The sequence below is a fragment of the Schistocerca nitens genome, chromosome 10 (genome assembly GCF_023898315.1).
Source record: "Schistocerca nitens isolate TAMUIC-IGC-003100 chromosome 10, iqSchNite1.1, whole genome shotgun sequence".
NCBI lineage: Eukaryota > Metazoa > Arthropoda > Insecta > Orthoptera > Acrididae > Schistocerca > Schistocerca nitens.
Window position 1 is genome coordinate 1,908,116 of NC_064623.1, and position 13,019 is coordinate 1,921,134.

Below are 13,019 nucleotides of genomic sequence, written 5' to 3' on the forward strand. Positions count from 1 at the left end.
ATAAATAATTTTGTTCTTTTTTTTTTTTACTTTTGCGTAGTTTTTTGTTTTTTAAGAACTAATGAAGATCTCTCCCTCTTGTCTTGATACGAAAGACGTGTATTTTTCCGTGATGTGTTGAATGTGCTTTTGGTGAAAATTAAAATTACATAACAAAGCGATGTTGTCTCAATAGCTAATGAGGAGGAGATAAAATAAAAGGTAACACTACAAAGTCTGGACCAGAAGACTTGCTTTTATTAAGTGATTTAAGTAGCTTCACTACTCGGAGGGTATTTACTTCTACGTTACTGACGTTGGCAGCATTTCTCGATTCGAATTCTGCAATATTTACTTCGTCTTTTTCTGAGAAGGCATTTCGGAAGGCTGTGTTTAGTAACTCTGCTCTGGCAGCACTGTCTTCGATAGTATCTCCATTGCTGTTGCGCAGAGAAGGCATTGATTGTTTCTTGCCATTAACATACTTCACATACGACCAGTCTCTCTGGATTTTCTGCCAGGTTTTGAGACAAAGTTTCGTTGCGGAAACTGTTATAAGCATCTCGCATTGAAGTCTTTGTTAAATTTCGAGCTTCTGTAAAAAACTGCCAATCTTGGGGATTTTGCGCCTGTTTAAATTTGGCATGTTTGTTTCGTTGTTTCTGCAACGGTGTTCTAACCCATTCTGTGTACCAAACAGGATCAGCTCCGTCGTTTGTTAATTTATTTGGTAAAAAACTCTCAACTGCTGCCGATACTATTTCTCTGAATTTAAGCCACATCTGGTCTACACTTGTATTATTAATTTGGAATGAGTGGAGATTGTCTCTCAGGAAGGCGTCAAGTGAATTTTTACCTGTTTTTTTTGAATAGTACATTTTTTGCTTATTTTTTGAGGATTTGGGGATTACAATATTTAATCTCTCTACGACAACACTGTGTTCACTAATCCCTGAATCGGTTTTGATGCTCGTTATTAACTCACGATTATCTGTTGCTAAGAGGCCAGAGCTGCTACTTCTCAACCAAGTAGCTCCTCAGTTTGCCTCACAAGGGCTGAGTGCGCCCCGCTTGCCAACAGCGCTAGGCAGACTGAATAATCACCCATCCAAGTGCTAGCCCAGCCCAAGAGTGCTTAACTTCGGTAATCCGACGCAAACAGGTGTTACCACTATGGCTACTACTTTTACCACACCCTCAAAAATGCCCTCGGACTACCATACAGAATCTATAACCTAGACAGGTCTGAAACACAGTCATTAACCTTTTCTCCAAAAGCCTAGTCCCACAGAAGTATCAGTCCTTTTCAAAGGGCTTCTTTTTGCCCCAAACCCAAATTCAGTTATGTTGGACCCGTTAAAGACCTTCTCCTCCTTTCCCGCTCCCTACAGTAGAAACACTTTTTTGGCACCAACTACCAATCAGAACAAACCTACCTCTCTGGGGGACACCACCATCGCGAAGCATGGCACATGGGTCTATCTAGATCGCAATGCCCTCATTTTTGTCTGTGAGGGGGTGCATACGGTGGAATAGTTCGAGGACACGGTGCCCACGATATCCCTGTGGGAGGATGCAAAGCTGCTGGTCAAGACAGCAGCTGAGCTTCTTAAGATTACAAAGGTACCAATGTGGGTACCAAAGATCCTTAAGGATGTCTCTACAAAGACTCTGTCCGAGAATATATGGGTCTAGAACCCAAAAGTCTCGACAGAGGATTGGAGAGAAATCAATCAGAAGGCTGTAATGGAAGGACGAAACCTGGTGGCGGAGGTCGGAGACAAGTCCCTGCAGGCGAGGCGAGAGCAAGACCTGAAATTGTTTTTAGGGTTCTTGCAGGTCGCCGTCAGGGTAATCGAAGACCTCGAAAGCAATGATGGCAGCAAGTTGGAGACTTGAGGTGCTGGAGGCAAGCTGATTTATGCTAGAAATCTAAGAAACTCTACAACATTCATTTATGTGAGAAATGGAATTTCTTTCATGCCAATGATGGATTTCTGTTCCACGATGCAGCAACATGAGGAAGGTATGATGAGGGAAATTGCATTGGCCTCAACATACCTTCCTCACGAAAACAGCTCTCCCCCTCCTTCGGAGGTGAGGAGACTGACAGAAGCTTGCCATCGGCAAGGTGTTGTATGTGATGCCAATGCCCACAACCTAGTGTGGGGCTGCAAGGACAGCAACAGTAGAGGTACCTGCTTGAATTTCTCTCGTCTAACAACTTGGAGGTCCTGAATAGGGGTGACGAACCTACATTCAGAAACAGCAGAAGAGAAGTAATTGACATAATCTTTGGTTCCACGATGATGGGCAGCTACGTCAAACAATGGCATGTGGCGTTAAAGCCATCCTTAACAGACCACATTTATATTAAATTAAAGATTGAAATGGGAATCAGACAGACCACTGCCTATAGGAATCCCAGGAAAACAAACTGGGAGATATATAGGAGGGCCCTTGACTTAAGCTTATCAGAAATTAAAACCTTGATAAGGAATCCAGTAGAGTTTGAGGAAGTAGCAGAGGCTGTAACCTCTGCCATAGTGACCTCATACCAGGACACTATCTCAATCACCAGAAATGCACAAATAGGAGTTGCTTTTGTGGAACAACAACTTGGAAATGCAAAGACCACAAGTACGAAGACAGTTTAACCTTGCGAGCTGTAAAGAACAATGGGCAAAATATCGTGAGGCCCCTGGCAAATAAAACTTTGCAACTAGACAAGCAAAGGAGGCATCCTGGAAGGCATTCTTTGAGGAACTGGATGGCACGGCTGCTCAAGACAGACTTCACAAAATCCTCACTAGATTACTAACTAATCCAGGAGGTACATTGAGGAAGCAGGATGGAGAATATACAAAGATGCTGGAATTGCTCCTCAAAATTCACTTCCCTCAATATGCTCTGACAGATAACGTAGATCAGAATGCAATCCCTGAGAGACAATGGTTCTCAGGCATTCAAAGAGAGGACTGGGAATTGGTCAAGGAGTGTGCTGACTTCAGTAAAATCAAATGGGCGGTGGGAACATACCGACCGTTCAAGTCACCTGGCCCAGATGGAATCTTTGCAGCTCTCCTGCAACTAGCAGGAGAGAATTTTGTAGGAGCCCTACGCAGGTTACTCAGCGTTAGCCTAGCATCGTGAATAATTCCCAATGCCTGGAGGGCAGTGAATGTTGTCTTTATTCCAAAGCGAGGAAGAATTGATCGTACCGAGGCCGAGGCTATGAGGCCAGTCAGTCTGTCCTCCTCCATTCTTGAAACATTGGAAAAACTGGTTAATGTACATTTTGGGGAGAGGAGGATAACTAGGGCTTCTCTATATTCAAACCAATATGCGTCTCAACCAGGTAAATCATGTGAAACAGCTCTCCACCAACTTGTTGGGAAGGTAGAGAAAGCACTTCACTTTCAGGAAATAGCGCTCTGCATCTTCCTGGACATTGAGGGGGTTTTACACAACCTTCGATTCCACGGTTAGGGCAGCAGAGGTGCATGGCCTAGGGACCATTATATGTAGGGCCATGCTTAGTGGGAGGAAGGTAGAGGCCACCATGATGAACTAAAGATGGTAATTAACACGACTAGAAGTTTCTCACAAGGAGGAGTTTTGTCCCCTTTATTGTGGAATCTAGTGGTGAACGAACTCATTGAGGAAATAAATTCCAGACAATGCTTTTGCTAAGGATACGCAGACGACATCATAGTAATACGTGGCAAATTTACTGACACAGTCAGGAATATGGCACAAGGTGCACTGGACATTGTGCAAGATTGGTGCAGGATACAGGATCTAAGGATTAATCCTAAGAAGACGATTTGGGTACAATTCACGAAGAAGCATATCCGACACTCAAGTTGGAATCTAAAGCTCTTCGATGAAACTCTACCTGTGAAGGGGACAGTGAAATATCTCGGGGTAACCTTAGATGTGAAACTAACACGGACCCCTCGCATTAAGAGCATCTGCTCCAAGGCGAAAGGTACTCTAGTGAGTACCAGAAGAGCTTGTGGCAAAATCTGGGGCCTAAGCCCCAGAGGTATGCGCTGGATGTACACCACAGTGGTTCAACCTAGGATCGCATACGGGGACATAGTGTAGTGGAAGAAGGTAGAAGAGCAGGTTGCAGCTAAGGGGCTTGTTAAGCTGCAGAGACTGGCCTGCTTTGCCATAAAAGGCGGAATTAGCAACACGACAACCACTGGGATGGAAACCATGCTGGACATGCCTCCACTACACCTTTGGGTAAGATTAAGGCAGCAGCTGGTACATACAGACTCAAAAGTGGTAAAAACTGTATCTCATTGGGATATCCACACTAAAATAGTGAGTGGGGTAAATATAAGAATGGTTGGGAAAATGCCGGACGACAATATAATAACTCCCAACTGCTTTAACAAGCCTTACAATATAATAACTGGAAGCAGGGAGCAGTGGGAAAAAACAGTTCGACATCATACGGGACACATTGTCTGGTTCACTGATGGGTCGAAATCAGACCATGGCACTGGGGCCAGGGCATACGGGGTCCAGCCAAGACGGTGGGTGGGTGGGTGGGTGGGGCGGAGGCATCATCTCTCTAGGAAAACTGGCCTCAGTATTCCAAGCCAAAATCACTGCAATCAGGACGTGTGAAGGAGAATATGCATAGGTGCTACAAGGACTGTAGCATCTATATCTATTCAGACAGTCCTGAAATCATTGGCAGCTCCTGCAAGATGGATTTAAGATTGTTGCAGAATGTCACAGGGTTCTGGTGGAGCTAGGGGGAAGAAATAGGGTAAACCTAGTGTGGGTCCCTGGCCACTCAGGGATTGGTAGCAGTTAACAAGCTGACAGATTGGCTAGGATGGGGGCAAAGACTCCATTCACTGGACCAGACCCTGTCCTGACAATCACCACGGCTATGATCAAACTAGAACTACGGAACTGGCTCATAAGACAGCACATAGAATACTGGACCAAAGTCTATAAACAAAAAAATGGTAAGCTAATGATGCCAAAGCCATGTTTTAAAAGAAGCTCTGCAACCCTGGGCTTGAACAGGAAAGAGATTAAATTCGTGGTTGGACTGATGACTACCCATGGGAATTTCAAGAAAACACCTACATACAATGGGTATAACGGAAGAAGACCCCAAATGTAGGATCTGTGATGAGAGTGAAGAAACTGCATCACACCTAACCTTCGAATGCATGGCACTGGAGAGCAAGTGACACAGAATTTTCAGGACAACTAGACTTGAAGAAAGCATTTTTTAAGAATAACTGGTAGAGAGACTCCTTGCACTATTTTAGAGCATTGGTTGGCTTTACTAGATATACAGGGAGCGATACCGCTCAATAAACTCTGTTTCGGTGCGGGCAGTGGCGGGTTAGACCAAAGCTGTTTTAGCTTCTCTGCTAAAATCAAATCAAATCAACATAAAGCCAATATTGAGCCCTACCTGACCCAGTTCACTCCTCCATCCAACTGTGATCCACCACACTGCTCCCACATCACTCCCAGTTAACTTTCCACAGTTTCTTAGTCTTGTACCTTGTCTCACCATCATCACCAAATCCCTCAACATGGTAGCTAACCTTTCATCTGGAGAAAAAACTGCAGTCTACCACCTAAATAAGCATACTGAACTTATAATCCCACCTGCTGACAAAGGCTACACCACTGTGGTTTTGAACTGTAATAATTACCTTTGACTCCACCAGCAGTCAGATCCATCCACCTACAAGCCCCACCACAGTGACCCCATTCCAGAATCTCTCCACGGAGTCCCCCCTCCTCTCTCTCTCTGTCTCTGTCACTCTCTCTCTCTGCCCCCCCCCCCCTCTCTCCCCCTCCCTCCACACTACTATTCCCTGCACTCCTACCTTCTACATGATTCCTGAAGTCCATAAATCCAACCACCCAGGACACCCTATAGCAGACAGTTACTATGCCCCACTGAAAGAATCAATGCTCTAGTAGACCAACACCTTTAGTCTATTACCCACAACCTATGCACCTATATAAAAGACATCAATTGTTTCCTCCACTGACCATCCACAGTTCATGTTGCTTTACTACACAATGCCCTGCTCGTCACTATTTATGTCACCACCCCTTACACCAACACCCCCAAATGCTCGTGGTCTTGCTACTATCGAACACTACCTTCCACAACACCCAATGGATTCCAAACCTACCACCTCCTTCCTGGTCACAGTCGCCAACTACATCCTCACCCACAATTACTTCACCTCTGAAGGCATCACCTATGAACAAACTCTCAGTTTAGAGTCGCTGATGACATCTTCGTGGTCTGGATAGAGGGTGAGGAAACCAGGACACCCTATCCACATTCCTCTTTAACCTCAACACCTTCTCCTTCATTCGGTTCATCTGGTTCTCCTCGATCCAAAAGGCCTTTCCCTCGATGTTGACCTCTATCTCAAAGATACCAAACTTACCAACCACCAGCAATACCTCCACTTCAACAGTGCTACCCATTCCACACAAGAAGTATCTTCCACACAGCCTAGCCACCTGTGGCTGTCACACCTATAGTGACAAACAGGCCCTCTCGAAATATGCTTAGAGTCATATTGAGATCTTCACAGACCAAAATTACACCACCAATCTTGTACAGAAACAGATCTCCCTTGCCTTATCTTTCCAGTCACCTATGACATACGGAAGCCCCACAATCTGGCCGCAAAGACACATTCTCCTCATGACTCTGTATCACCCAATAATGGAACAACTGAATCACATTCTCCACCAGGGTTTGGACTACCTATTGTAGTTCCCTAAAATGAGGAATGTCCGACCCACCATCCTTCTGCCCCCTCCCAAAGTGGAAATAATCATCTACTGAACCTACAAAATATCCTCATTCATCTGTACTCCACCCCTACACCCAACCCCTGGATTCATGGCTCAATCCCTGTAATAAACCTAGATGCAAATCCTGTCTCACACATCCTCTATCATCACCTACTCCAGTTCAGTCACAAGCATCATCTATCCCATCAAAGGCAGGGCTACCTGTGAAAGCAGTCATGTGATCTGCAACCACTGTGCTACATTCTACATAGGCACGACAACTGTCAAGGTGTTTGTCCACACGAATGGCCACGGACAAGCTGTAGCCGAGAAACAGTTTGATCACCCAGTTACTGAGTTTGCTGCCTACCGCAACACTCTTTACTTCAATGACCATTCACAGCCTGCACCATCTGAATCTTGCCACCAACATCAGTTTTTCTAAATTGCTCTCCCTGCAATACACCCTACATTCCCCAAAACCCCCTGGCCTCAGCCTTCATTAGTCACTGTCTTTCACTAACCTACCCCATTTCCTTTTCCCAATCCAGCACTATACAGCCTCCTATTCCACCAATGCTCCCACAGTCTTTTTAACTTCTCCTCTTTCTCACTCCCTTCCCACCTCCCTCCACCCTATGTCTAACCACCTCACTGCTCATAGCTGCCTACCCTCTTTCTCACCTCGTCCCTGCATGCTCCCACAAGCATTTTACTGTCCCCCTCCCCACGACAGTCTCCTACTCAACCCCACCACTCAGATTGCTTCTCCCATGATGTACAGTTTGCCCATTTAGGATCAAAGAAATGTAACTCCAAAAAACAGTGTTTTGAGATAATTCGATTTAAAGGTTTCGTCCAAAAAACTGAGTACTTTCTAATAGTTTTTCAGAAACCTTTCTATTGCAAATAAAAAATATACTTCATTGACTGTGGTTTTCTTTTAGATGTTACATATTCTAGTCACTCGGTGGACACTACTGAAATATTTTATGAAATTATGCAAGTAGTTATGTTTGTCCAATTCTTAACTTAATGGCTGCTGCTGTATAACATATGAATGTCAAACAACTAATATGCAGCTTTAAGCAATGTTATCATATTAAAGGCTACTCCAGTTGTGTTAATAATGTCTTTATAAATACAGATTACACGGAACAAGATATGGGAATGTGTGTCAGTGCTATTCAATGAGTACTATAAGCAAGATAACTGTTTCTCAGGAAGTTTATCATCAGTCTATGATGGAGAATACATAAAAGCCATTATTATTTTCACTTTGCATTATTTGTCTACAGTAATATTGAACTTACAATAAATAATTTATAGTAACAGAAATAATATTCTTGTGTTTTAATCTTCATATAACAAACACAGGAAAAATTATTTTAACGAAACACAATGCTCCCTCACACCTGCTTTTCTATTTTTGGATTTCTGTTTCAAAAATGATACAACTCATATTTAAACAAGCCAAATTAGTGGTTTACATGAAACAGCTAAGGTGATGAACTAGCAACAGTAATACAGGAGACAAAAAACAGAAAATAAACATAAAGTCTATTCCTGTGACTCTCCCACGTTTTCCTCATTTTCTAAATCATTGGCAGTATTGAGTCCTTGATATAATGTGAGATACCTAGAAGCTATAATACCCTTACTACATAAATCTACAAGATATTTTTTCTTTACTTATGCAGAGAGGACTGTCATACGCTGGGCACAGAGTATTGTCTTTAGGTCCTGAATTCGAAGAATTTTGTAGGCCAGGTCTTTTCTTGGTGAGCAAAACTTGAAAGTCACGATCATCGTAGGAATACTTGAGAAACATCATGTCAGGCTGATCTTTCATATATTGTATCCAAACAAACTTATGGCAAATCACAGATTCTCCATTCTCAGCAGTTTTTCTACTTCGAATTATTTTCTTCTGAAGCTGGATGAAATCTAAAATTTGAGTGTTATCCATTTCTGTCACTTTGTATTTGTTGGAGTTCATTCTTGCAGTTGTATACCAGCCAATGGCATCAAAAACATCCACATGTTTACTTTTTCTTTCGATACTCACATGCACTGAGTCTACTTCCGTTTGTGAATGTCCAGGCTCAAAAAAGCATTGTTTGATAGTTGGAATGTCCAGTGTATTCACTGCATGCAAACACATAGTGCTCATGTTGGTATTCCTGTTCTGGCCCCAACATGTATCAGAAAACAAGATTATTGGTTTTCCTTGTGCATGATTTTTCAAAAAATCCCACAGACAAGAAGCCACCTCTATGGACCGCCTTTTTGCTGTTATCTCATCCCACATGCAGCAATTGGTTTTGTTTTCTCCTATATTAACCCAGTCAGTTGCGCGCTGCGACAGTCAGTTTGACGCTGTCGTTCATAGTGAGTGAGAAACTGTGTCTTGAAAATAGGGCCTATTTTACCATGGACTAACTGACTGACCTTGTCATCGATGTGTATGTATATTTTCTTTCATATTGCATCAATAATTCTGAAACTTGTCATATAATATCTTCAAGAGTTAACCTATATTATTTACAGATTCATGTTGCTATTGAAAGTTTTCGTCAGTTGTAATTCAATAATGTTTTCAACCGTCCTTCCAGAAGGAAATCAGGGTAATATGTTGTCATTTTGTATTCACAGAAAAAGATGTACACTGATGGTACTTTTGGACATGTTACAATCAAAAAATGAGGAAATACTTAATGCTGGCACATATAGTAAGGATTATGAAACGAAAGTTATGGGGTACGGTGTGGTAATGACTTATGTTGACCAGTTACTTCCACATGTTCCATACCGAATATAGTTTGATAACCTCTTTACCAGTGTTGAACTACTACATGACCTAAAAGAGAGGGGTGTGGAAGCAACAGGAACAATAAGAGGAAACAGAGCTAAGAATTATACTCTATCATCTGTAGATAAAATGATAAAAGAAAATAGAGGATCATATGAAGTTTGTTCTGTCTCAGCACTTGGGATTTCCATTGTACGTTGGAATGACAACAATGTTGTTACTGTAGCCACCAACTTTGACAGAGTGCAACCACTACGCTCTGTAGCAAGATTTTCCATAGAACAAAAGAAAAGGATTAGCGTGCCTTAGCCTAACTTATTACACGCCTACAGTACTCATATGGGAGGCATAGATCAAGCTGACCAAAATGTATCCCTATACAGATGCTCTGTAAGTGGTAAAAATAGGTATTTCCCGATCATTGCACATTTTATAGACATAAACAAACACAAACATACACACGAAATTCAAGCTTTCGCAACAAACTGTTGCCTCATCAGGAAAGAGGGATGATGAGGCAACAGTTTGTTGCGAAAGCTTGAATTTCGTGTGTATGTTTGTGTTTCTATCGACCTGCCAGCACTTTCGTTCGGTAAGTCACATCATCTTTGTTTTTAGATATATTATGTACTTTATTGTTCACAATACACAACTAATCCTTTTTTACTAGGAAGCTGTCTATAGTCATTTGTTTCTGCTGACACTTCAACACTCGGCGAAAATGCGACACAGCACTGTTGTCAAATAAATTTGTAGCGCGCACAGCCACTGCTTTATTGGTGTGATGATTTTCAATGTTCGATGCAACCGATTCCTATGCTTTCAGCATTTCTCTTATTGCACCAGACGATTGCTGCTTTGCTGTTACTGCCTCAGTCTCCTCCTCCGAACTCCTTTCTCGGCTGTGATCTACTATGAGCTCACGGATATCATTGTTATCTAGTCCCATGCTCTCGGCCACAGACACAATCTCGTTAACTACAGGCTCCGCTGGTACTGGCTCAAATGCCTTAGAGTCACATCTGACAACGCACTCTGGCCAAAGCTTCTCCCGAGAAGAACTGAGAATTTTCTTCGTAACCCCTTCCCATGTCTTTCGAATCATCTTGACACAGGCAATGATGTTGAAGTGATATTTGCAAAACTCACAGAGAGAGTGGTAGATTCAATCAACACAGAGCAATGCTCAATAAGTGCTTCAGTGAAGAGCTTCTTAAAGTTAGAAATAATCTGCTGGTCACAGGTTGGAGTAAAGGAGTGGTGTTGGAAGGCAGAAACTGGATCCTGATGAACTGAAATTGGTCTTGTAGGCCTGAAGAATGGGCAAGAACGTTGTCCATAACAATCAAGACATGGAATGGCAGATTCCTCTCAAGCAAATATTTTTTCATCAAAGGACCACACACTTCACTGATCCAATCACAAAAAAAAAAGATCACACTTCACTCAAACCTTGTTGTTGGACCTCCACATCACATTTAGCCTGCTCTTCTGGACTTACACTTCTTGAAGGCTAATAGAGTTTCTGAATGGCAAACAAGCAGCAGTTTTAATTTTCAAATCACTAGTTGCATTGGCACAGAACATCAGTGTGACGGTCTTTCATTAGCTTGTGACCAGGAAATGCCTTCTCTGCCGTTATAAAGGTACGTCTCGGCACCTTTCTCCAGAATAGATCCATCTCATCACAATTAAAAACCCCTTTGTGGCACACAACCCTCAGAGTCTACAAGCATCTGTAAGTTGCTGATAAAGCTCTCTGCAGCCTTCATGTTGGAGCTGGCTGCTTCACCATGCCTCACAACGTTGTGGATGCCTGTTGTTCTCTTAAGCTTCTCGAACCACCTGTGGCTTCCCTTAAACACTTCTTCAGCTGCTGCTGATCCTCCTGTCCCTTAAGTAGGTTGACAAAAATCATTCCTGCCTTCTCACAGATGAGTTCTCGTTAATAGTGTTGCCTTGCAAACGCTTTTCGTTTATCTGTGTAAGGAGCAAACTTTTAACATGCCATAATACGAAAGCTTTGTTTAGATACTCTTGTCTCTCCCTTTGAAGTATCTATTTCCATAATCTTGTCCCTGTTCTTGAGGATAGTGCAAATAGTTTATATACACCAATTGCATGTGCGTGCTAAATTAGCAACACTCGTGCCACGTTCAATGATTATACGCTTCATTTCTAAAGTCATTTTGTTCCTTTTATGGTTGTATTCTTGTAGCTTTATCTTTGGGGTCATTTCTACAACATTCCACGTAGGAAAAATATATGTAAAAACAAAGATGATGTGACTTACCGAATGAAAGTGCTGGCAGGTCGACCTGCCAGCACTTTCATTTGGTAGTCACATCATCTTTGTATATATATATATAGTGTGTACACAAGTTTACAAAAATGTGATTGTAGCAGAAAGAGCACTTAGCCCAGACTGCAGTACATAGTAAAGACATTGTTCATATACTGCTGCCGACAATGAAAGGTGTTCATATTGTAGAACATTTCCCCCACCGTGCGTGAACCATTGGTGAATTCACAGTAAATTGTCATCACTCGTTATGCGAAACATCACTCGTCAAGCAAGCCATTTTTTAAAAATTTGTTTCATTCATTATACCGATTGCACATAATGCGACGTGCTCATTATGCGAGGTTCCACTGTATTTCATTGTGGGAGTGATAAATTCTGGGCACTGAACAGCTGCTAAAATACCTTAACTTTCAATAGGATTTTAACTATTGTGAGGTCTGCATGTGCCCCAGTCAGAACTTTTAACTTTTCCTTTTGCATTAAGGAATTGAGACAGACAGAGTACGAGTTTCCATTCTTTATCTGTTGGGCGTTAGTGTGCAATTTGTCATACTGAACTCTTAATTACTTTGAGCAGGCAAATATTTCTTAGATTGTGATCACGAAATGGACTCAGTTTTCAGGTGTCTTTGACGCCTACTTCGGGAATTCTGCTACCATTCTCGTAATGGTCTCGACACAACTTTACTGCATTTCATAAGGTTATTTTTTGTCTGTATTATAATCGGTTACCATAAGACCACTTTCAATATACCCCAGATTTACTTTCTCGAATATCGTTAGACAGGGTTCTCCGATGACATCTACATCAATTACTGACGTCAGAATTGTACCCTTATCATTAATTATTCATTTGCTTCTTATTTTATATTTCTGTTTATTTTGTTAATTCACCATTCTAGCCGAGGCATAAACTATTTGACTGCAGGATCACAGCTACGGGTTATTATTTGCAACAAATTAGCTACCAGGCACAGGAGCAGACGTGTGCAGCCCGAGCCTCGTGTAGCCCGATTACCTCAATTACGGGTAACTGCACGTTAAGCCTCAGTCAGATCGCTCACTTGGGATGCCAGACAGAGAAGCTACTAGTCGGCAGTATACCTGCCA

General features: G+C 42.3%; 1 protein-coding gene across 3 annotated transcripts in view; it reads right to left on the minus strand.

Annotated features, from left to right (window-relative positions):
• Positions 1-13,019, minus strand: part of LOC126210239 (zinc finger CCCH domain-containing protein 14) — a 238,337-nt gene that overhangs the window by 157,959 nt on the left and 67,359 nt on the right. The gene's annotated exons all lie outside the window — the stretch shown is intronic.